Raw genomic sequence first — 25,928 nt, 5'->3', positions numbered from 1 at the left:
GAGAAGCAGCTGGCTAAGAATGCAGGAGAGGGATTTAACGGGTTGGAGAAAAGAAAGGCAAAAGTTTTCCCCCACCCAAGCCAGCCAGCCAGCCAGCCAGCCATCTCTCTCTCTCTCTCTCTCTCTCTCCCTCCCTCCCTCCCTCCCTCCCTCCTCCTCTCTCTCTCTCCCTCCCCCTCCCCCCTCTCTCTCTCCCTCCCCCTCCCCCCTCTCTCTCTCCCTTCCCCCCTCTCTCTCCCTCTCCCCCAGTAGCAACGGAGCTTGCCTGGAGGGGAGGGGCTTTCCCTGCTCTTTGTTCCGTTTCAGCAAACACAGCAACGAAACAGAGGAGGGAGGGCAGTAAGACCCTGAGGCAGAATGCAGGAAAGCAGCCGCTTCCTCTTTTCAGTTTTCCCTTCTCAGTGAAGCGCCGAGACTTGATTTTTGCCTGGCGATTTGAGATTTGCCTGATTTTTCGGCTCCAGGGACCACACATTCGCTCTATAACACGCACAGACATTTCCCCTTCCTTTTTAGGAGAAAAAATCTGCGTGTTATAGAGGGAAAAATACGGTACATAAAAACATGTATCATTAAAGGTAAAGGTAAAGGTACCCCTGCCCGTACGGGCCAGTCTTGACAGACTCTGGGGTTGTGCGCCCATCTCACTTAAGAGGCCAGGGGCCAGCGCTGTCCGGAGACACTTCCGGGTCACGTGGCCAGCGTGACATCGCTGCTCTGGCGAGCCAGAGCCGCACACGGAAACGCCGTTTACCTTCCCGCTGGTAAGCGGTCCCTATTTATCTACTTGCACCCGGAGGTGCTTTCGAACTGCTAGGTTGGCAGGCGCTGGGACCGAGCAGCGGGAGCGCACCCTGCCGCAGGGATTCGAACCGCTGACCTTTTGATCGTCAAGTCCTAGGCGCTGAGGCTTTAACCCACAGCGCCACCTGCGTCCCGTATCATTAGTAGCTCCTAAATGGGCATGATTGTTAAGACCACACGTGTTGCATGGTTTCATATCAGTCTTTAATTGGATAGTCACAACCAATAGCTGGATCCTTTCTGCAAAATGAACCCAAAGTTAAGCAATTTCAAATGCCATTTCAAATATAATTTTAGAATTATCTTTACTGGGAAAAACTTTACAGCCCCCTAACCTATTGAATTCAATAAGCCTTGAACATACTAAAGTTTGCCTGGATCAAACTTTTTTTATTCAAACAATTGTAATCTTAGTTTATTATTTTCTTAAAAGAACAGAAAAGAGGAATTTGTTTTAATAGTTTGTTTATTCAAACCTGACAATGATAAAGTGATACCCCCCTCAATATTTGATCAATGTTTTGATCAAATGTCATATGACGGTTTATTTTCTGAAAATGGGTTTTAGCTTCAAGGCTCATATGAACACAAAATCAAATGAAGGGTCCACATAGTCCAATATCTAGATTCCAACAACAGCTCCCCAGGTGCCCAACTAAAATGCAGTGGAAGCTGCCTGCCATATTGCGAATGAGATGGCTGTCTCCAATATTTCTGGAAAACGTGATTGTGCCTTCCTGTTCTAGTACTGGGACTCCTGGGAGGTGAACAACAAGGTTATTGTGTAATGGCTTAGGTGCTGCCATCTGCCCATCCCACGTAATGAGGTGGCTTTTTTATTATTATTGAATGAAAAGAATGTATATATCACATTTCATTTTGAAAAGAAATGCAAATGCTGTTACCTATGCTGGCACAAGCATTTCCCCATGTGGCCTTTTGTAAACAGTGCGCTGCTGATTTGAGCTTACAGCAAGCTCTACACGGGGAAGGAATTGGCTGCACTGTTCTAAACTGGGAACTCTTTAGTGCAGCCAATCCTTTGCAAGGCTTGTTCTCTCTTTTTTTTTTAATAATATTTATTAAAAGTTTCCAATTACAACCAAATAAAAAACAAAACATCCAAATTTTAAAATCTTGTTTTCCATAACATCTTTCCAGGACTTCCCCTCCCCTCCCCCTCTTGTATTCCAATTCTTACTTATAAATTCAGCAATTTCTTATCCCAAATTTTGAACTTATTGTCATTGACCTAATTTAAAAATATTTTCCCATCTCCTAAAATCGACCTGTTCCCTTCCACGCGTTCCCCCCTTTAACATACATTACAGATTAAAATATAATAAAATAAAATGTAGTTTAACCACCCTTTGGATTCCAAATTTCCCTCCCCCTTTTCCCGGTTGCGTTCCCAAAATTTATCAACATCTGATGTCTTCCTGGAGCTCCCACAATTTATTTAAGCCATAGTCCTTTACCAGTCATCTTTAATTTCGAATGTCCAATCTTGGAAGGAGTCTGTCTCAAAAAGGCCCATTTTTTCCATCCAGATTTTTATACATTAGGAGTAAAAACTCCAATTTTATTTCTTTAAACCTTTCAGGTCTGGATGTCCCAAATGTTCCCTCTTTCAACTTTATCCAATTCTTGTTATTCTTGTTATTCTTGTTGTTCTTGTTGATCTCTCTCCTTTTCTTTTTCTTTTTCCTGTTTTCCTGCACAAATGTTCTAATTCCAAAAGCTTCAAATTCAGCTGCAGAGGCTCTGTTATTCAGGAACGAAACATAATGCCAAGTCCCTTCCATTTTTCAATAGATAAGTCTATTGTCTTCTTTAGTATGTCAGCCTCTGTAGTCAAAATAGTGTTCCATTTCTGCAGTTTCCCAGGAGATAGAAAGTTCTATTCAAATTCCATGTCAACAACTTGTAATATCCCTCGGCTCCTCTAGGTGGGTTGCAATAACTCAGTTCCCTTCCAGATCACCCCAATCAGTCCAAATAGCTTGTTATTCCTTGTTTTAAACAATTTGTATCCAATTTATAACAAATGTAACCGGCAAAGTCCTTGTAACAAAGTTCTCATTTTGTTCTTCTGCTTTGACAGCTCTTTGACAGCTGTCAAAACCTCTCTTTGTCTTCTCCCGGCGCTCTCACAAAACGCTCCCAGGGTTCCGGGGGGGGGGGTTACTTTTAAATCAATTCCACTTTTCTCCTCCAGCTCAGTCTTATAGTTTTCCGTCGCGAAATTAATATCTTTGTAAAAATAGGGTTGCACTCGATCTTAGATGTCAAATCCTTTGCTTTAACTCCTCTACAACAGGGGGGGGCTGACTTCCTTTTTGCGCCTCCCCCGCTCGCTCCGAATTTTTTAAAAATTTGTCCCCCTTTTTAGTCCAGGTTCCAATTACTCACGGGTTATTCTTTTAGGTCCAGATTTTCAATAGAAGAAGTCAGTGCTCTCCGTCGAATGGCATGCGGCTTCGCTCGGCAGGGGAAGCGGAGGACTCAAAGCACCCCCCCCCGTCACCCGTTCCGTAGCCTTTAAAAAGGCTCCTTCGCGGGCCGGGGGGGAGCGCAAAAGGTGCCAGCCGAGTCACCATGTCCATGGGTTTCAGCACCCATGGTTTTTGAGGGTCCCCGCATCGCCGGCGCGGTAGGACCCAGCCCCTGCCGAGCAGGCTCCCTCCGGAGCTCGGAGGGAGTCCGCCATTCGGCGATGGCGCCAACCCGGAAGTGCAAGGCTTGTTCTCATCAATGCTCGCTGTCGATCAGTTTATCCGCACCAACAGCAAGCCTCACTTGATAAGGAGCAATTGCATACCTGTCAACGGCTTTGAAAAGGAGGAGGAGGATATCCTGGGGGGGGGGGTTCTGTGAGAGTACACCGACTACTTGTTCTCACAAAGTTTTGTGCCAAGATCTCACCCCCGATAAAGTGTTTTTGGGTTCTCCAGGTTTTTGGGCACCATGTCTGAAAAACCACTTTTCCCAGGTCTGTGATCTTGCATGGGATTTTGAACCTGGAAAATCGTGTCTTGGATTTGGATCATGTCACATTGGAGGGAATGCAATTGGGAGTGCACCTTTAATGCTCCTTATTGTTGCTTTCTAGCTATAAATTTAACTGCCCCACATCTGTTATCACATATAATATCATGTGAGGGGCTAGTGAGCATGTTCTGCAGAGAACGGCCTTGAGTATCAAATTAGGACCCCTCCCGGGTCTAATCTGTCCCTTGGGCCAGAAGTTTCCCTCCTCTGATCTATTGGAAAATATATCAACTTATGCTACCTAGTCCAGAATGAATACACAACAGATCATTTGGATATGTGTGTTACACCACTCTCAATTAATTATTATAAAGGAAAGGCCTTTGCCGCTGCCTCTTGGAATACATGATTAAATGTTCATAAAAATACTTCAGTGCTATATGAAACAAACCTAAATTATTTCCTGATGACTCATTTAGTTTGCTCCAGTAGCCTGACAAGTTCGGCATAAATTGTTCTGATCCCTCAGGCTGAAATAATTTTCTTGGATTTTTAAATGTTTTCATAGTATATTAATGCTACTAGAGCTATCGGTTTTATTAACACAATGAAAACATAAATAGACAGTTGTGGCACTTTTAAATAGCCAAGACTCTCTGATGGATAGGGGCTCAGAGTGGCTTGGATGGATTTGTCAGAACAATATATGGTAATTTTAATTTTAAGGCTAAAAAGAAAAGAAAAGAAAAAGCCACCTTTGAGATGAACTTTGTGTAATGTGAATCACTATGAAGTTACCTTATACTGAGACAAGCAATTGGTCCACTTAGCTCAATACTGTGTATCATGGCTGACAGATGCTCTGAAGGGTTTCAGACATGTCCTAGTTGAATAAGACAAAACTAGAAGGTGGGGCAAAACTGGAACAAAGTCAAGGGGACTTCCTGATAGGTGCCAGGAAACTGCTTCTCCCTCCCTCTCTTTCGCCCTTGCTGCCTCTTTAACTGCCAGGGTGGTAGAACTCTTTGATGCCAGTGGCTGACAGCCACCCTCATCTTCCCAGAGTGCCCCAGGTGTTGTATTGCTCCAAAGAATTGGTGGGAACAGTCTGGCCATTGGCCTAATCTGTCCCTTCAGTCCTCCCCATTTGGCCCTCCAGGCTGTTTTAGGCAAGCCATGGAAGTGGGAAATGACCATTTCTTATATTAGAACACAACATAATTCTGGGACATTTGGGGAAACAAAAAAGATACTTTCACCCCTTCAAAAAAATCTTCCCTAGTCATCAAAATGCCCACCTCTTGGCATATACAGTGGTACCTCGAGTTAAGTACTTAATTCGTTCCGGAGGCCTGTTCTTAACCTGAAGCACCACTTTAGCTAATGGGGCCTCCTTCTGCCGCCGCACCGCCAGAGCACGATTTCTGTTCTCATCCTGAAGCAAAGTTCTTATCCCGAGGTACTATTTCTGGGTTAGCGGAGCCTGTAATCTGAAGTGTATGTAACCTGAAGCGTATGTAACCCGAGGTACCACTGTAAGTAACAGGGAAGCCAAACAGCTGACATCTTAGCTTTGCTCTAATTTTAATCTTTGCTTCAAAACTGGTAAGAGTCTGTGTTATTGCTGCTCACAGGCATCTGGGAAGGAAACTAATCCCCCCCCTCCCTCTGAGAAAGTAGTGGAAAAACTAAAACTAAAATAAAATACCTATTCCATATTTAAGATGCATATTACTCAAGATTTCCCAAACCATTTGAACTACCATCTGAACTGCTGATGTCTTCTTTCAGATGAGAATGTGATCAGTTAAATAATGAAACTGTCTACCGGAAAAACTGCAAAGATCAAAACAATGTTACAACAATTCTTAGAAGTGCAGCAAAGGACAGCTAAATTTATTCCAAGTGGACTAAGTCACAATAAAATATTAAATGATTGGCCTCTGGCACAGAAGAAAAAAATAAGATCAAATGGAAATCTCATTGATGTAAACTAAATCCTAAAGGAGAAGGGTGAAAAAAATAACATCAGCCATGTCTGACTAGAAAACAAGAGGCTATCTATGTCTTGAAATAAAGTAGCTTACACAATAAATTGCAGGTCTGCTTATTTTCAAACTGATTCACTGTTTGGGAAAAAGGGGCTTGGACAAGGTGCTCTCATTGGGTCTTCTCTGGAGTGAGTCTATAGCCATTCCTGTTGCTACCGCCTACTTGCTTATCTTGCTAGCAAACAGGCTGGTGAACAAGAGAAGAGGTGGTAGAAAGGAGCAGAAGTGCAGAAGTCATTATCTCTGTGAAAGGAAGAGAACAGGGAGACAAGTGCTCGGCAGCCAGAGCTGGCTAGAAGATGGGCAGGTGAAAATGGTGACAAGTATCTAAACTTACTTGTTCATTGAAATGACAAACATCCCCCCCCCACAAAAATGTTAAATTAAGTTTATGCAAATTTGTTGAATAAGGGACATGGGTGGCGCTGTGGTCTAAACCACAGAGCCTAGGGTTTGTCAATCAGAAGGTCAGCGGTTTGAATCACCACGACCTAGTGAGCTCCCATTGATTGGTCCCAGCTCCTGCCCACATAGTAGTTTGAAAGCCTGACAAAAAGCAAGTAGATAAATAGGTACTGCTCCAGCGGGAAGGTAAACGGCGTTTCCGTTTGCTGCTCAGGTTCGCCAGAAGAGGCTTAGTCATGCTGGCCATGTGACCCGGAAGCTGTACGCTGTCTCCCTCGGCCAATAAAGCAAGATGAGCACCGCAACCCCAGAATCAGCCACGACTGGACCTAATGGTCAGGGGTCCCTTTACCATGTGCTTGCCACACACCTAAAATGTCAACTTTTGAGCTTCAGTGTCAGGAAACAGGTAAAATCCATGTTGCCAGGTATTAATGCAACATATGCCAAAGTGGCTGAAATAGCAACAGTTAAGGATATCAACTGTTAAAACAAAAAATGAACCATGGTTGTTTCTTTAAAAAGCAAAACCACCAAATACCTAGAAAACCTAGGTTTTCAAATCACATTATTTCATTGCTATTTATTTCTGGTGTGTTGCTAATGCTTAGCAATAAAGATTGCATCCTGTACAGTTATAATATTCTGTAAAACATCTTAAGGAAGAAGCAAAGGGCCTGTACCTTATCCTTAACTGGATCTTACCACTTTTCAAGCTTTTCAGATGAGAGTTCTTAAACAGTTAGAAATCATCTTTCAAGGACAACCATTCTCCTGTTTGATTTTTTTTGTCTGTGTGTAATATCTTGAGTAAACTCAATGTAACATGATACAACATTATCAGTAGTAAGACAGATAGGGCAAATCTTAAGAAGTAACTGACTCAGCTTTCCAATGAAAACATGTCAGAGGAACTGATATTTGTTTCCTTGAAAAATCGAAACCGCACAGCACTTTCAAATATATGGTTGCAATGCTGTCACAGTACACAATAAACTGGGTGGACTACTCCATCTCATGGAAATATATCATTTTAGGATTTTGAAGAGTTATTTTCGCAAGGCTGAAATGTAGAAGCACTCCTGAATTCCATAATTTGGGGTGGGAGGGGAGGTGTTCTGTGTTTTTCAAAGATAGCTACTTACTGGGTGTACTGCCTGAACCAATGTAAGGAAGCAATTTATGGAAGCATATATATTTGTACCTGTGAAATGTACTGAAAAATGAAGGGGAAAATTCTTTGAGAGAGTGAGCACAGCAAAAATTTATTCTCACACTACTTTCTTTCAAATAAGTTGAAAAATGTGCAGATCTGTAGACTGACAGCTGTTTAATTTCAAGGCACGCTTGAGCAAAACCTTCCAGAAGCTGATCCAGGCAATTGTGTCCAAGACCATATTCACATTAACAGATGTGTATTTAATTGACTAGCTAGAAACTACTTAATAATGATATTTTCATAGTGAGGTTTAAATTGTCTTTTGAACCTCTCTTGCATCATTGATTTGAATGTACAATGTTAATACAGAAGAGAAAGCAAGGAAGTGGACTATTACAATGAAAATTAGCACTATGGCCAATTGATGTAAGTTTTAGGAATGCTGCAAGAAACTTTGGGTTTGCTTTTACAGGCTACTCTGTTCAACACTCTGTGGATACACTGAACAGTCTTGATAAACTCCCGCCATAGTGTCTATTCTGCTATCTCCTTCCCTTGCAGAGGAATCTGCCACTAATCTGTGGTGACAGGGAAGGTCATGAAGACTCCCTATTTGATAATCCATCCCTGTAAGGAAGGCCTGGGACCACAAGCCCAAACCTCTCCCAGCATAAATTGTGTTGAATACAATCATTTTTCATTATGGAACTTTGAGTCTCCATTCCCAATGGAATGACCCTGCCACTGTCATGCCCATTAATAATAATAATAATAATAATAATAATAATAATAATAATAATAATTCATTATTTATACCCTGCCCATCTGGCTGAGTTTCCCCAGCCACTCTGGGCGGATTCCAATCGAGTGTTAAAAACAATACAGCATGAAATATTAAAAACTTCCCTAATCAGGGCTGCCTTCAGATGTCTTTTAAAGATAAGAAAGCTGCTTATTTCCTTCACATCTGAAGGGAGGGTGTGCCACAGGGCGGGCGCCACCACCAAGAAGGCCCTCTGCCTGGTTCCCTGTAACCTCACTTCTCGCAATGAGGGAACCGCCATAAGGCCCTTGGCGCTGGATCTCAGTGTCCGGGCTGAATGATGGGGGTGGAGATGCTCCTTCAGGTATACAGGACCGAGGCTGTTTGGGGCTTTAAAGGTCAGCACCAACACTTTGAATTGTGCTCGAAAACGTAATGGGAACAATGCAGATCTCTCAGGACTGGTGTTATGCAGTCCTGGCGGCCACTCCCAGTCACCAGTCTAGCTGCTGCATTCTGGATTAGTTGCGTTTCCGGGTCACCTTCAAAGGTACCCCAACGTAGAGCGCATTGCAGTAGTTCAAGCGGGAGATGAAAACTTCCTTCCCTGGTCAAGTGTGTCGCAGCCACTTACCCAAATTGTGTAGGACATCCCAGAATTACAAAAGCCAACCTGGTTTCTGATTGGATCCCGGGATGTGCTGTTCTGGCTCCCACAAGAGGGCGGCCTCAAAAGACACCCATTTTGGGTGGCTGTGCTCTCTTGTGAGTTAGCTAGTTTCCGTGGGAGCCCAGCACCAAAAGACGTGAATCCTGATTTTCCTCTTTAGCATGTTGGAGATTGTTGTTACTGCCTGTGGAATCTATAGCTCTGTGCCACAGAGACTGACTTTACAGGTCAAACTTATCTGAGATTATAATTAAAGATCAACAAATCCTTTGGAACAAGCATGGGTTATGGCACAGGGTACTACAGGGCAGGAAATACAGAGGAATTCAGTGGGGTATGTTGTGCAAGTGTATGAACTTTTCTGGTTGTGCAACATATATCTGGATCCAATGGATGTATCACTTCCAGGAATGCTGATTAGGGATGTAAGAAAACATTGCTTCCCATGCCATCCTATGTTTGTTTCATGCAGCATGGTTTCCTTTCCATAGCAGTTCATCCTCCACCAAAAGCTTTATTTGTCTCAATGTGCACAGTGGCAAAATTATGTAAGTTACCTAATTATGTAGGTTACATAATTTACATAATTAATGCCAATCATATGCACTGGATTTTTCTGACATCCAGTGAAGCAGTGAACACCAGCAATTTCTGCTCCCATTTTTACCAGTATTCTCCAAAATCCCGACTGCTGGTACTAATTTTATTGCCTGATACCAATAAAACCCTGTTTGGGAAGATTCACTACTGATTTTATGAGTAGTTTATTGGCTTGAAATTTTTGATTCTGTGTTGAAATTTTCAAGTGTGAAATTTAACTTAAGCTATATGGAAGTATTTCTCTCTTAAAAATCGCTAACAAGGCTTCTTGTTTTTAAATAAAATAGAGAAGGAGAAAAGTTATTAGTAACACGTTGGTAGGATCCCGTCCGCAACCGGAGGTACCACTGTAATGTGTTTGTTAATACTAAAGGTGTCATGACTCTAACACTGGGCGGAGGCGGGGGAATCAATAGGGGTTTCAGATATAACATCCCCAGCCCAGCAAACTATGGTTTGTTGAAGCAGGAGAAAGAAGAGGGAAGCACCACAGCCAGTGCAGTAACAAAAACAGAGGCTAGTCACACAAACAGTGCCAGAAATAAGGAATAAGGAATGTTAATAAACATGTCAATTGCCCAATAAAGTGCAGATGAAATCTTCCTTGGGGGCACAAGAATATTATTTTGTTTGAAAACCTGCTGAAGTACAACCGACAGCTTGGCTTGCTGCAGGAATCTAACCTCAGAAGCACTGCTAACGTAAAATCATGTGCTTTTTCTGATTCTGTTTCACAAGCTTGACTGTTTTAGTTCCATTGGGAGTTCCTTCTGTCCCCTTTCCCTTTCCATCATCATCATCATCATCTCATTCTGCTCTATCTGTAGGTCTTCTGCGACCCATAGGAACCACAGAAGGTAGTGCAAACCTGCTCACATTTAATCAAGAAATCATCAGAAAATATCCAGATATTCTGTGCATGGGATTGTACTTCAGCTGCAACAGAGCAAGCTACTATTTGCATCATTTCAGATAAAGCCAATCTACAGGACCAGGTTGTTAGATACAGTGCAGGAGCAGGCAGGCATTCAAACTTCTTTTGTTCCGGTTGAACAAGCACAAGATTAAAACATTTTCTCAAACTGCTTGAAGCTTTGTCTAAGTACTGCTTTCCACACAGGCAGGTCATCTTATAAATTACATTGGCACTTTTAGAGCACTGCCGAAACCTGGTGTTAAATTGGCACCCAGTGATGGAGCTCCTAAAACATTTTTCTGTTAAAGTGACAAAAACAGAACTCCCATTATATATCATGGCATTGATCAAACAAACTGCCAGTATTAAGAACACTCTTCCTGACTTTAAGATGTTAAAAGTTCAACAGAGCTATGTTGACTCCCGACGAAGTAAACCCATGTAACAAAATGCTGGGATGAATTTTAAACAAGGGGTACCGGCACCTAGCTACTATCTGCTTTTGAAAAGAGTTACAACACTGATCATTGTTACAGATATTTATGATACAGGTGTTAATATTTGTTTGTTAATATTAATGTTTGGTGTTAATATTTGAAGGTCACTCATTTAGTATCACTAAGTATACAGATATAATAAGAATTCACTTGCCCAGGCAAGCGCATTATGTGACCCATGAGAGCAGCAAAATAACCAGACTGTACAATGGTGATGGGATAAAATCAGGCCAAATCTTTACTGACAGCAGCAGGCGGGGCAAGGGTTGGAAAGGCATTGGGTCCCAAAATCAGTTCAGCATTCCACAAGCCCCATGTTGATGGAATGGATCCGCTGGGTTTGGATCACTCCAAACCTGAACAGCAGGAGTTGGCCAGTGTCGAACCGTGCTGTGGTGCAAGTCAAGCAAGCAAGGTCTCACTGGGGGACCAGGGTACAGATTCCAACTAGGCAGATACCAAACCCATGCTTGGGTTTCTCAATCCTCCCCTCAGGCCCCTTATGGCGGCCCCCTATACTATGTTGATCCTGCCATTTCTACCCTCATACGATGTTATCCTTTCTGGCCCTGGCACCCAGCGACCCAAAATTGCTCAGTGAAGGCTCTAACCTGATAAGCTCTCAAAGCAAAATGGCTGTGAGCTCCAAGGAAAGCAGCCTTATATAGGCTTTCCCCTACTCTTTGCAGCAAAGGCTCATGGGACAGCTTTTTCCCATGAGTCCATCACACAGAGAAGATAACTGGGCAAAACCTTGGTCCATTGTGTTTTCCTATTTCTCTTGCCATCAGTTTAGGAAGGGGCCAAACCTGTCACTAACCCCACATTCCTCTGAAGCAAATAATGGCCCCTAGAGAGGTCAAAATAAACACTGCTTCCCCTCCCTGAAATGTTCATTGCAATTGTGCTTAATTCAACCTGCTTTGGTGTGCCATGCACTGGCAGAGGAAGAGGAGTGCGGGGGAAGCACACTGCCTCCAGCAGCGCGATCCGGGCAAGGTGCCATCGTGGCTGCCCCCCGCCCCCACAATGCGTGCCAGCCCTGCCCCCACCTTCTTTCCTCCCCCCGTGCCGGAGCATGAAGCTTCACCACTGGTGCCATGTGTGTCTGTGTGCAGGTGTGCGTGCATGTGCACAAGTACACAAATGAATGAACACACACTTAGGGGAGCACTGGATATGCATTGTGGATAGCTCAGACAGTACAGCATGAGACTCTTAATCTCCCTGGTCCTGGGTTCAAGCCCTACGTTGGGCAAAAGATTCCTGCATCGTAGAGGGTTGGACTAAATTACTCTTTGTGTCCCCAACTGCAACACTATGTCCCCTATAGGAATGAATGGCAACTATTCACTTGTGTAGGAGAAAGCCAAATATTTATTTGGGGCACCATTAAGTTAGGGGCTAAGCCTTCTGCGTCCTCTCACAGTTAATACATTCAATTTGTCCCCTAAGAAATTCAGCAAAATTCATAAATACTCCAGCCAGGGCTTGCTCTGGCTTTTTGGCCACCTCAGGGTGCAGTGAAATGTTGGGAGTGTGGGATGAACTGGTGGAAATGGTCTCTAGATAAACTATAACTATTACTTGCCAACTTGGTGGGTAAAACATCTAGCACAGATCGCTATGAAGGATAGAGTTGTTGTTTAAATGATAGTCAGCAGCTATTAAAAGCAAGATATTCTGACAGCCACCCGACCCTCATCCTTTAGTAAAGCTTTGACTTAAGTTAAGTGTAACAGCAGGAAGTAACTTATGATGTAGAGTAAGGCTCTCAAGTGTGCAATATTAAGCAGAACTTATCAATACGCATTCAAGTGGTCTAGACGTAATAAATTGCCCTCTAAAATGTAATTTAGGCAAATAAGAAAAGTCCCTGTGCAAATTCCCAGCAGCTGAGCACACTTGTCAGTTGTGCCTATAGGATAACCAGATTGCCCTCTGGCAGCCTTCTCAACAACAAACAAAACATTCCTTTTTCTAACATGTGATATTTTTCTTCCAAAAATGTACAAAACAGATTTTATGTGTAACTAAAAAGCTCGTTTTAAAATATAAGCTAGGGCTACAATGCATAATCGTCTCTTTCTTTTATATATATAACTGCTGTAGGTAACTGCTGTCCGTAATTAAATATGCAAAAATAAAATTGAGGAACTGGAGAAAATAGAGACAATCAATTCTGTGATATTTCACATTTGCAATGTAAACTTTGGCTTGTGCCCCAGTATACTGGGGCTCCCACTTATGGAGTGTTATGTTCTGGGCCCCTAAACGCATAAAGCGGGGAGCACCCTGTAAATGCCCCTTAAATACCCTATCTGCCACTCTCTCTTCAATCCATGCAAAAACTACTGTATCCAAAAATATGTAAATGTGGGGATGCCTGTATTAATATCCTTACAGGAAACCTATTTTCTGACCTATTGACCAGTGGTAGAAACTAGATTGTATGGTATCTTCGCTAATATCAAGAAATGTAGAAGGCATTAATAGCAACCAAGCAAGAGTGAGTTCCTTCATCAAACAAAGTGTACTAATTTTAAATAAGCAATCCCCTGGGTCTGGTTTATATTTATACCGGAGGTATAAAGAGATGCAAAATTTTCCTGCATAAACACATCATTTCTACACGATTTAAAATCTTTCTTGCCTAAAGCAATATCCCCTTGGGGAAAAAAATAATTGCGTAGATTGTCAAATTTCTGAAATAAATATGTCATATTTTGATACCAGCATTTATCCATCAATGGACTAAATGTTCATTGTTCCTGATAGCATAATTTTGCCAAGCAAAGCTCTGGCACTCTTTTACATTTTAGAGAATAATTAAATATCTGTTGAGAAATCTTCATGGACCAAATAAATGATCCTGTCTCCAGCCACAAACACTGGATTGGTGTATATTGGGTGAGGTGTGTGAGTTTTTACCATTAATTTAGTATTCTATTTTGGATACCATCAACTAAAGCTTTAATGGAAGATAAGAAAAACTGTTCCTTCATTCATCTCAATCACTACAGGCATCACAAGAAGCAGCAAAAGCCCAATAGAAGCTATTCAGTTTAGTTCAAAAGGAATCAGCGATAGAGGGAGCAATTGTAACTCATATTTATCATAGCATCATAGAATTGTAGAGTTAGAAGGGACCCCAAAAGTCATCTAGTCCAAGCCCTTGCAATGCAAAAATCTCAACAAGATCATACATGACAGGTGGCCATCTAACCTCTGATTACAAAGCTTCAAGGAAGGAGAGTCTTCTACCGATTACATCTGGGTCTAATCTGACGCAAAAGGGAAGGGAAGGATTTGCATTTCCCAGTACAAGAACAAAGTGTGTATTGGAGGAAAATTCATGTTGTCCCATGGCATGGTCTGAAGGCACTACCTTGCTGAAGCTAAGCACTTCTAGGTCTGCTGCTCAATGCTTGGATGGGTGATGGCTTTGGATTCCTTGATGAAACACAGTGGGATATGATGGTGATCATTTCCCCCTTTGCCTGTGAGCCGCTAGCACAAGTGTGACTAAAATTCGAGCCTCCTCTTCCCATTTACTTTAAATATTTGAAGCAGCCTTCAGAGCAGCTGAGATTAAAAAGAACACTGTCATCCCTTTCTCTATGCCTATATGAAAGTTTTGGAAATACTACGGTACCTCGGGTTAAGAATTTAATTCATTCTGGAGGTCCATTCTTAACGTGAGGTACCACTTTAGCTAATGAGGCCTCCCGCTGCCACCACACAATTTCTGTTCTCATCCTGAAGCAAAGTTCTTAACCTGAGGTACTATTTCTGAGTTAGCGGAGTCTGTAACCTGAAGCGTCTGTAACCTGAAGCGTCTGTAACCTGAGGTACCACTGTATGCAGGTTCACTCAGTTTAAGCACCAGAAGATTAATCAACAGGGTTTGTTTGGTGCTTTTTTAAAAAAATGTTTGATAATAGACTGGGACAAGGAACAAACTGGGACAAGGAACAAAGAAGGACCAGCCATACTGGCTGCTCATGTCCCAGTGTACAGTGGTGCCTCGCAAGACGAAATTAATTTGTTCCGCGAGTCTTTTCGTCTTGCGATGTTTTTCGTCTTGCGAAGCACGGTCCATCGCAACTGCGCCTCTTCAAGCGGCTTTAGGAAAAAAGGGAACAAACTCGTAAGACGTTTTCGTCTTGCAAAGCAAGCCCATAGGGAAATTCGTCTTGCGAAGTGATGCAAAAACCGAAAAACCCTTTCGTCTTGCGCGTTTTTTGTTTTACGAGGCATTCGTCTTGCGGGGCACCACTGTACCTGCTAATTCCTATCGAAGTGGTCAGGTGAGATTGGGCTATAATATTTAACACTGATATATGCATATGGACTTGGGAGGGAAGGAAACTGAGCTCCCTTTATCTCCCTTTGACTTATGATATATTTTATGCTGTGACTTAGCATGTTTCTGCCAACCTGGCTCAGTTGCGAGAAATCAGTCGGCCTGAAAACAAATGTGGTTCATCATTTGAGCAATGAGTAAGACAGAGGCGTGGAAAGGTTTGTCTCAAGTCACCCATATAGAAGTTTTTTGAAAAACCCTAACTACCCTTCCATTTTAAGAAGTGGACAGATGTGTGCATAACCTGTGACTGCCACATTACATCCCATTTGTCTCTCAGTAAGTGCAAGGATTATGAATATAAATAAAAACATATTCATTTAACTCTTTGTGCAAAATGTAACATATGCTCTCTGACGTTAAATAAACAAAAAGATTCAAGTTTCTGAAACATTTCCTCACCAAGACTCTGGAGTCATGATGTTGGGTTGAGCTTCACTGCAATATGGCATTCTGTAGTTTGTCCACCATTGTTGCAAACCTGTAGATAAAAAAATCATATATTTTTTTTAAAAAAAATGGTGGCAAAATGGTGTTATGTTATAAATGCATGCAGTAGCAAACACAGAACAGTCTTAACGATAATTTATTTGATCGTATATAATTTTTGTGGCACTTGCCAACTGTAATAAAAAGAGGGCCTCCTTCTAATCCGAGTCTACATGCTGAAGACTGGCGCAAAAGCAACAACACTTCTTTCTTATGTTTGAGTTATTTAATATCTTTATTTCACTTTACTGTTACAATATGGTGCTTTTATCCTCAACATATGTATATGCGTGTCCAGTATTTAAAGTAATTACAATAAAATTTTGACAGGAGCCTTTCTGGATTTTTTTATTCAAGTAAGACACTGAACCAAGAAGCTGTAGTAACAGTATTTTATTCTAGTTCTTTAAAATATATATATAATAAAAAAGATCAAGATAAATGTGAAGCAGCTAAGTATTCCTCAGTAACTACCCAAAAGTGGATTTCTTTCCCTCCCTAAGCTATTTATAAAACTATAGTAATATTTAATATTTAATGTTAATATTTACATGAATATTGTACAAAACCCTGTAAAGTCCAGATTATCGCACTTGTAAAATAGGAATACTTGATATATGCCCTAAACATCCTTGGTATTGTTCAAATGTCATTCATATTTTGTCTATTAGGGTCCACGCAAATTAGCCAGTATATAGCCCAATTGCACATACTGCCTTATTGAGTGGGTGGCAACATGCCCTTACATGGTTGCCTCTCAAGGCAGAGCTCTATTCTGACTTTCTTCACCAATATAAAAGGACCTATTTCATTATATATCGCAAGCGGTGATGTTGCCATAATTCATAAACACAAGGAGCTCATATGTAACACAAATAATTCATTTCCCCCAGAAGTAAATCAAGATTCTGCGCATATGCTCAATATTTAGCAGACCCAAATACCAGGTCACAGTATCTAAAATATTATTTGCTTGAAAACATTTTTTTTTAAATTTTACAGACAATAATTTCAGCAATATAAGAACCTAAAGTCAAATGTCCCCACAAAAAAAGAGAAATGTGCTTATGTGTACCTGTGGCTCAGACCACGTAGCAAGGTCTGCTGCAGAATCTGCTAATCAGCTGTGAAATGTGCCAAATACACTTTCCTTTTTGTGTGGTAAGAGCACTTGTGCTTCTAAGGAGCTCTCCTTAAAATTCAGTGCCACCAGCTATTGAATAAATTTATCCAATGAAGACCCAAGCAGCTCACAAATACTAAGGTCATATCTGCAATGAGTGTTTATTTTCAGAATGAAACCACTTTTTCAAGAAGTGCTTTTTAGGGGCAAAAATATATGCTCAGTCTCCACAATCCTATAAGAAAATGTTGCATTTATCCAGCCTTAATGTCAGTTAAATATATTAAGACCTGATGAAGAATATTAAAAAAAAGAGAAGGAAATGGTTCTGTAAGCATACCACTAAAATGTACCACTTTCCACATGCTCTGAAAAAAATATTTGAAAAGTAGATTATAATTAATTACTAAGAAGGAAATTATAACATAACAACATAACATAACCCTAAGGAGCTGCATCTCTGAAATCAGTTCATTGTGGAATTAACATAGAGATTCCACACATGGTAATTTAATTTAGTGACGTATTAAGAGGCAGTGTTCTTTCCAATGCTCAAGATTTATTCTGTTATGCTGATTCACAAATAAAGATCAACATATGTCCTTGGCAACTTAAAATGAAAGTTTATTACCTACAGGTTCAGCCCATGACATTTGATTTTATTGACTCAGAATGGGCAATTACTGAGCAATATCATCTTGAAAAACCTCTCTGTGAATCACCCCATTAGCTTCTCCTGTCTGTCTGTCTATATCACTAGCGAAACTGTGATTTATAAACTCCATGTCCCCACCCCATTACGAGGGGCCCCTCAATCTGCTTGTAATGTTCTTCCCACATGCAGGCTGGGTGGCAATACAACTTGACTGTCTGGTGTCTAGATCTTTGCTCTATGCTGGGTCAAATCCTGTGAACTGAAACATTTTAACTCACTTCTGTCAATATGTAGCTTTGGCTTCTGTACCCCACCCTGCAGGACATTAAAAGGTTAACTTTATGTATGGACGTACGGTCTCCAAGGTTGGTTTCTTCACAGAGGTTTATTAGTAGTAGGGTGTATTTGTGCATCATTCATGCAGAAGGAGGAAAAGGCACTTGCTGAAAAATCTTGAATGCGCTCTAAGCAAGATAAAAAGAGGCTGTACCAACTCCAGCAAAACAGAATTAAGTCTTTCCCATGGTCTTTCCCATAGTTGGGCAAAAGAACAGAGGAATAATAGAAAAGGAAATATTTTTAAGGCCCTTAGGTGCACAAATAGACAAAACACTACAGGTATACAGCTATGTAAGTTTCAAGGAAGTGCCTTGAGGCAAAAAGCAGTGTTGCAGATTTCATCTCCATTAAAAAACAACAATAACACCACAAATCTAAAAAAAAAATCCACAGCTGTTCAAGTTAGAGGATTAAAGTGAGCAGGGAACTCACAGCACAGTCAGAATACAATGAAGTATCATTAGCAGTATTGGTCAGTGAATCACTCCAAAGGTTTATCTGTCCTACAATAAGCCTTGAAGAGATATAGAATGCAGATTTTGTGGACACCTGGGACGCGGGTGGGGCTGTGGGTTAAACCACAGGGCCTAGGAATTGCCGATCAGAAGGTCGGGGGTTCGAATCCCCGTGACGGAGTGAGCTCCCGTTGCTTGGTCCCTGCTCCTGCCAACTTAGCAGTTTGAAAGCACGTCAAAGTGCAAGTAGATAAATAGGTACCACTCCAGCAGGAAGGTAAACGGCTTATCCGTGCACTGCTCTGGTTCGCCAGAAGCGGCTTAGTCATGCTGGCCACATGACCTAGAAGCTGTATGCCGGCTCCCTAAGCCAATAAAGTGAGATGAGTGCCGCAACCCCAGAGTCAGCCACGACTGGACCTAATGGTCAGGGGTCCCTTTACCTTTACCTTACTATGCTAAACTCAGAGAGACAGGGCAGAAGGCTATCTGCTATTGTTAGCTGCCATTGCCCAAATACTTGCCAAAAACAACATCCAAATACTTTTTTCTGAAGTCGGCCAAGCCCTCTCCTGTCACTGGGTGTTAAGGTGATCCCCCCCCCCCAAGTGCACAGAAGGAGATTACACCCAGAGCTGACATGAGGGTGGTCATGCAGCCTGTGCTTGTTGCTGCTAGCCCAACACAATCTCCTGTTATTGGTCCAGGGACCAAAGTGTTAGCAATTCATGGTTCAATGGTTTTGCCACTTGGGCATCCCACAGTGGATTGCTTACCTGCTGCTGAATGTCCACAAATGATAAAAGGGAAAGGGGAGGTGAAAGGGGAGAGCTGAGGAAAGGATTGGGATTAGGAGAATGGAGGGGGGAGGGATCCTACATTCTTCAGGGACGGTATATCTGAGAGTATGCATATATGATATAGACAGATGGTTGCATGGGGAAAACATAGGAGGTTGAGTGATGGAAGAGGGAAGGGAATTTTTACAATATAATATACAAATACAAATATAATTCTCCACTTGTAAATATATTTTTTATTAAGATTTTATTTTTTATCCTTCAGAAAATCAAAATGCAACAAAACTCAGTTTTAACTGGAATTATACGAGTTAATAGAATGACTCAGTAAGCACTTGGTTGCAAAGCCAGTTTAACAGGGCATTCCAAAGTAACAAGGTGCCCTACATTCATTAATTTTCAACACAGCTTCACTTACAATAAAATGATTCCAGAAATACTCCCAGGGTTCTCATTATTGATTACTATCTACAGCAAAACAAATGAGCCCCTCATACAAACTATCCTATTAATCCAGGTTTCTTCAGATTGGAACTCGTCTAGGTGATCATGATATAGTACCAAAGGATTTTTAAATAAAAAAATAAATAAATAAAAATAAAATAAAAGGTAGGACACATGCTATGCAAAAGTGACATTTCACTGTAACAGATTAAAAACCTCTACAGTACTTAATTCACTGAAATCCCTTTCCATATCAAGGCCTCTATCTGACAATAAAAAAATCTAGTCATTTTCAAATGCTTAAAATTGAAGATTTTTTTCAGTAATTCAACAGCTATCACCTTTCCCACTTTGCATTGGAAGCCTTTGCTATTTTATATAGTAGATGAAAAAATAATTATGCTAAAAGATGGTTCACTTCACAAAGGTTGAAAAATGCATTCAGGAATTGAATAGGCAAGGGATAGCCTTAACTTGTCAACTTATCTTCTTTGAATATATTTAATACTTCTCAAAAGTTGTCACTCTTAAGGCAATTAATAGCACAATCCTACACATATCTATTCAGAAGCAAGCTTCACTGAATTCAATGGGACTTAGCCCCAAGACAGTAGGTATAGGACTGCAACCATTCTCCTTTCCTTTTGATGAACATTCTTTATTGCTTATACACTTCAGCTCCATAAAACCAATATTAAGCTGAGCACATGATTATTCCATGACAGTATTTCCCTTAATTTCTATTGCAATGATTGAAGTGACACATTTTTCACTTCACTGATAGTTGGCCATAGAAAAGTCATGTAGGGGGATGTTAGTAGACCACAAGCTGAACATGAGTCAATGGTGTGATGCAGCAGCAAAAAAAGCTAATGCAATTCTAGGCTGCATTAACAAAAGTATAGTGTCCCAATCAAGGGAAGTAATAGTACCACTCTGTTCTGCCTTGCTCAGACCATTTGGTCCAGTTCTGGGTGCCACAGTTTATGAAGGATATTGAAAAGCTGAAAGGTGTTCATATTGGGGTGACCAAGATGTCTGGAAACCAGGTTTACAAGGAACAATTGAGGGAGTTGAGTATGTTTAGCATGGAAAAGAAAAGACTGAAAAGTGGTATGATAGTCATCTTCAAATATCTAAAAAGCTGTCACATGGAAGATGGAACAAGCTTGTTTTTTGCTTCTTCAGAGGGTAGGACCCAAACCATTGGATTCAGATAACAGGAAAGTAGATTCTGATTAGACTTTCTGACAGTAAATGCTGATCCCCACCTCCAATTCATAGTCTTTTTCGCAGTTCGTTTGCATTTGGTACGAGACACTGTTTTCAGAGACATTATGCAGCTAGGGGAGAAGAGAGAAAAATGGGCAGATAGTGAACTCAAATGCACCCATTTACTTTCTTCCATATTTTGCCATTCATTCATGTGGGAAATAATATAAAATTATTAATAAACAATATAGGGGAGGCAGAACCTTCTACCTAATCATGAAACTGAGTGGTTAGTCCTTCTCCAGCAGGTAACCCACAGTATTTGTGCATGCACATAAGATGCAGCGGCTATGCCATAACCGCATATGAGAAGCAAGGGAGCATAAAGGTTTCTGCCATAATTTTTCTTAATATTGAAACAGAAATGAAAACAGATGGATCCTCCCTTTCTTTCAAAAGGGTCTTTCTTCTGCAAGAGGGCATAATAACTCATATTGCTTAAGACTCCCTTTCTTTTCAGATTCATAGGAACAACAGAAGAAAACTGATACATTGTCTTCTAGGTAACTTAAAAAATGCATATAGTGGTACAATAGCCAGTTATAGTTTTTGATGTGAATTAGTACGAAGATATATTAATTATATTTAATCCTCCACAGACCTACATGTGTGGGTTAATGAACAAAGCAAAAAATGGAAGACCACCAAGGTAGTATGGCTGACTTTCCACATTTTGAAATACGTGAAGTAATGCCCAATAATATCTAAAGATACTTGCTAAACTGTGCCAATGAGTTTCAGCAGCAAACTACTGCAGAACAGTTTATAGTGTGTTACAGAATGACAGAAACTGAGAGTCTTGAGAACTTGCTAAGATAGGCACACAAATATGAAAATGCTGCAGCAATGGCCGGAAGTTGAAGTGAATGGAAGGGCAAGCAACCCACAAAAATATTACAGTTGTGACATCTTAAGTTTTGCATCTGTTTGAAATAGAAAATGATGATAATACCTATTTCCATGCCATCCCCTTATTTCAGTATTTTCATGCCAACCTATTTATCTGCCTGAATAGATTGTCTCAAACAGCAGCAAAAGGTTCATATTGAAAATCCCTCAACGAGCTTTGTAATTAATAATTCACCTTGATGCAAACAAGCTGGCAAAGGTCAGTTGGTTTGACCATGCTATCTAGAAGAACATTAATCTGACTTTACTGAAGCATGCAGGCATGAAGCTTATTTGGTTGGTTCTTCCACTGACAGTGGCTGGGAGGGAAGCCAAAGCAGTTTAAAGAGAGAGAGAGGAATAGAGGAAGAGCAAATGATGCCTATTTCCCCAGGAGACCTTGAAAGGGCTTGGGTTTAAAACATGACCTGACAACATTTCAACAACCCAGATTTTGTCAGCCACTAAAGTCTGATTGTTTTAATACATACATATGGCACAAGAACCCTTGAGGCATGCCTGAAGGTGAATAAAGAGCAGCAGATCAAATCTGCAAGCAGAGGGTCACCGCGCAGATTCCTGAACACATACAAATATATTTTTTAACACAGTGCAGAAATAAAAAGGGACATTAAAGACTACTATCACAGCAAGGCAAAGCTATTTACAGGTATAAGTATGCATTTTCTACTCATATCACTCTTATTTTCTCTTTATTGTTTTCTCATTGCTGAGATTGGCCAGGACCAATAAAGATTTCAAAAACCTAAGCTTCTTTTTGTAGCTTTGTGTTTTTGGCATGAATTCAAAGGATTCATCTTCTTCAGCCAGATCTGCGGGAGCCATTCTATTGCCCCTAGATGGCCTCCTACCCCAACTTCCTCTTTCCCTTCTTTTAAAATCCCAATTATGGCTGCAAGGGCACCATGTAGAGTCTGCTCTGCAAAAAAGCCCTGGCGGTGGTAAAATATTTCCCTGCAGAAAACCCATAGGGCAAGGCTGTCTTCTAACTTCCATAGTGGTTTTTTGAGGACGCAGCCTTTTTATCTGCACCATTTCCTCTTCCCACAGCTTCCTGCTTCTTTTGCTACCAGTACCTTCTTTTGCTACTGGTAATCCAACCCTAAGAGAACAAATTTGGGGTATGTACAGAGGTTGGAGGAGGAGGAAGATAAACCTAATATGCCATTGCGTAAGTGGGCGACCATCACTGGATGGCAACCCAAGTTTGCATGGGCAATGGGTAGGGGTTAGAAAGACACCTAACATTTTCCTCATGTTACTTTGATATAGTATTCATCATAACTCATTTCATCCCATAGGCTGCCTTCAGCCAGAATCTTTTTTTTGTTTTTTTAAAAAATGTTCTCACTGGAATTTATTTTACAGGTTTAGAAACTATGTATTCCTCTTGAGTGCTGATTAAGAAAGGATTATCCTGCTCAACAGCACACTTAATTCAGATTCTACATGATTTCCTGAGGTTACTTACAAACTAATATTCCAATTACTGCTGCACATTACTTTAGTATCCTTCTTCTGATTCCCCCCCCCCTTTTCAAGTATTATTATAATCTAACTAGGAATGGAACATAAAAGGGATCATAAGCAACAAGTAAAGCCAATGAGCAAACTTAATCATCTTGCTGGTGACATTGCACAAACAAGAGTCTGAAGTCTACTGAAGCAAGAACTGCCCACTGTAAGAAACAGAGAGCTGTCATCAAAAAGAGCATTTCTCTGTTGATTCTTCCTTTTATCTCCATGGTGTAGTAAACCATTTAACTCTGTGACAGGGTACCATCATGTGCCTCCTTCCTCCTAAGCTTCAGATCACTAGCTACCACTGGTGAGGTCTGCACAATAGGATAATGTTCTGTGAATCTGTCACTGCTACTGAATAAGAGTTTGGAGACCTTGACAAGGATAGCATTTTTGGTAGGCACAGCATGTCTTCAGTAATGTGAAGTATTACCCTGAGATTAAGAAAGGTCAAATGCTCTGAAAGCCATATTTTAGATGCAGCCATGAGGATATCCCACAATGTCGGGATGTAGTATTTCTTTTCAGTTGTTAAAAAAAAGGTTTGCCATCTTATTCACAGAAAAAATAATTATAGCCAAACAGAAAAAAACCCAATTTTTACAAATAGCCCAGTTTGATGTCTTAATTAGCTCTTCAAGGGGCTGCAGCAGCTATTAATATATTCTGTGCTTGGCAGAATCCTTATCAAGAAGAGTAGAAGAGTTTGGATTTGATATCCTGCCTTTCACTCCCTTTAAGGAGTCTCAAAGCGGCTAACATTCTCCTTTCCCTTCCTCCCCCACAACAAACACTCTGTGAGGTGAGTGGGGCTGAGAGACTTCAAAGAAGTGTGACTGGCCCAAGGTCACCCAGAAGCTGCAGGTGGAGGAGCGGAGACGCGAACCCGGTTCCCCAGATTACGAGACTACCGCTCTTAACCACTACACTACACCATAAGAATATATATTTATTAAACAGACAAATGAAGCCTCAGACCAGGCTTCCCCAGACTCGGCCCTCCAGGTGTTTTGAGATTACAGTTCCCACCATCCCTGACCACTGGTCCTGCTAGCTAGGGATCATGGGAGCTAAAGGCCAAAAACCTCTGGAGGGCCGAGTTTGTGGAAGCCTGCCTCAGACAAATGGGAGCCAAGGCTTAGATGCACATTTAGAGCAATTCAGGTAGATGTACAACAGGTTATTTTTACTTATTCAATTTTCCGATTAAATAGAAAATGGAAAAAGGTCCAGACTGGCATGTTGATGACAACATTATGGATGCTGCAAAAAAAAAAAAGAAAAAGAAAAAGAAATGTGTGCATTAACAGCACTGAATCCACAATAAACTCCTGTCTGGAAACACTTGTGATTCTTCTTTTGTTTTAACCATATGCATTCGTCAGTTCGTTAAGTTGGTCCTCTGTGGATAAAAAACACACACTGCGGTGGGCTTTCAGTTCAATGAGAAAGATGCAAGTTAACACAATTTAGAGCAATGTTCTGTGGCTTATGTTTGCTAAAGAATTTAAGCTTGTGAAATCAAGATTTTATTATTCTGCATAGTTCAAGCTTTGCAGAGCTTAAACGATTAAATAAAATACATACTTGAAGCTAGACTTCATATTCAAAAGAAAAAAACTATTTTATTTCTGCTATTTATGTATATAAATGGCTTAGTTTGCATAAAGTAAAATGTCAAGATCTAATAATGGAAAGCATTTTTTTTAGATATACATATTTTAAATTACAGAACATAGTTATTCTGAAATCAGTTCCGCTTACAGATGGGCACAAATCTTGACATAGAAATGTTACAAGAGAATAGGATTACTACAGAAGCAGTGCTTGTCCACTAGGGGGCACTACATTTTCACTGCAGCACCTCCTGTTAAATTCTCTCACCTAATACAGTATGTAAACTAGTAAACGATAACATTTTGCACCACAGAACACATTGGGGTTGTATACGTTTGTAGTGCTGCATTAGTGTGACATGCTATTTATAAATCGTAAATGCATATAGAATTATCTGTGCAAATTCCAAACTCACAGTCATTTGTTATGACTTTATGCAGATCCTGAACCTTCTTTATTAAATGCCGTTTACCTTCCCGCCGGAGCGGTACCTATTTATCTACTTGAACTTTGACATGCTTTCGAACTGCTAGGTTGGGAGGAGCAGGGACTGAGCAACGGGAGCTCACTTCGTCGCGGGGATTCGAACCGCCGACCTTCTGATTGGCAAGTCCTAGGCTCTGTGGTTTAACCCACAGCACCACCCGCGTCCTTCACTCCAGGTACGTGCAGGCAAAATATACTACTTAACAGTGGCAGCAGAGGCAGGAACAACAGCAGAAACACAGACAAAGAATGTATGTAGTGTCTAGCCTTTCATAGAAACTGAGACTTTAACCATATGGAGGCAACTTGAAACTGCTTCACAGTGGCACCATCCAGCTAGGCATATTGTACACTAAGATTATCTGTCACTACCCTGTCTGATTTCCTTGGTTCTGGAACAAACTTAAAATGCACAGGTGGGCATCCTGCAGCCTATGGGCTACAACTTCATTTTATGCGGTTGCCAATATTTCCCAAAACTCTCCCCATTTCCCTATCCCATCAGAGTTCCTTCCTCCTAGTTCACTTCTTTCGTGTCCCTGCCCCCCTTATGAAGTTTTAGATTGAACAATAGGAAGGGAATATACTGGGTTAAA

At 41.0% G+C, this 25,928-nt stretch overlaps 1 protein-coding gene across 17 annotated transcripts in view; it reads right to left on the bottom strand.

Annotated features, from left to right (window-relative positions):
• Window positions 1-25,928, bottom strand: part of PCDH15 (protocadherin related 15) — a 649,118-nt gene that overhangs the window by 459,586 nt on the left and 163,604 nt on the right. For all 17 annotated transcript variants that reach the window (XR_014564822.1, XM_083740648.1, XM_083740659.1 and 14 more), the window contains one exon: window positions 15,625-15,703. The gene's annotated coding sequence lies outside the window, so the exon portion shown is untranslated. The remainder of the gene's footprint in view (window positions 1-15,624; window positions 15,704-25,928) is intronic.

This window comes from Podarcis gaigeae, assembly GCF_964106915.1.
Source record: "Podarcis gaigeae genome assembly, chromosome: 5".
Lineage (NCBI taxonomy): Eukaryota > Metazoa > Chordata > Lepidosauria > Squamata > Lacertidae > Podarcis > Podarcis gaigeae.
This window is presented reverse-complemented; position numbering and strand designations above follow the sequence as displayed.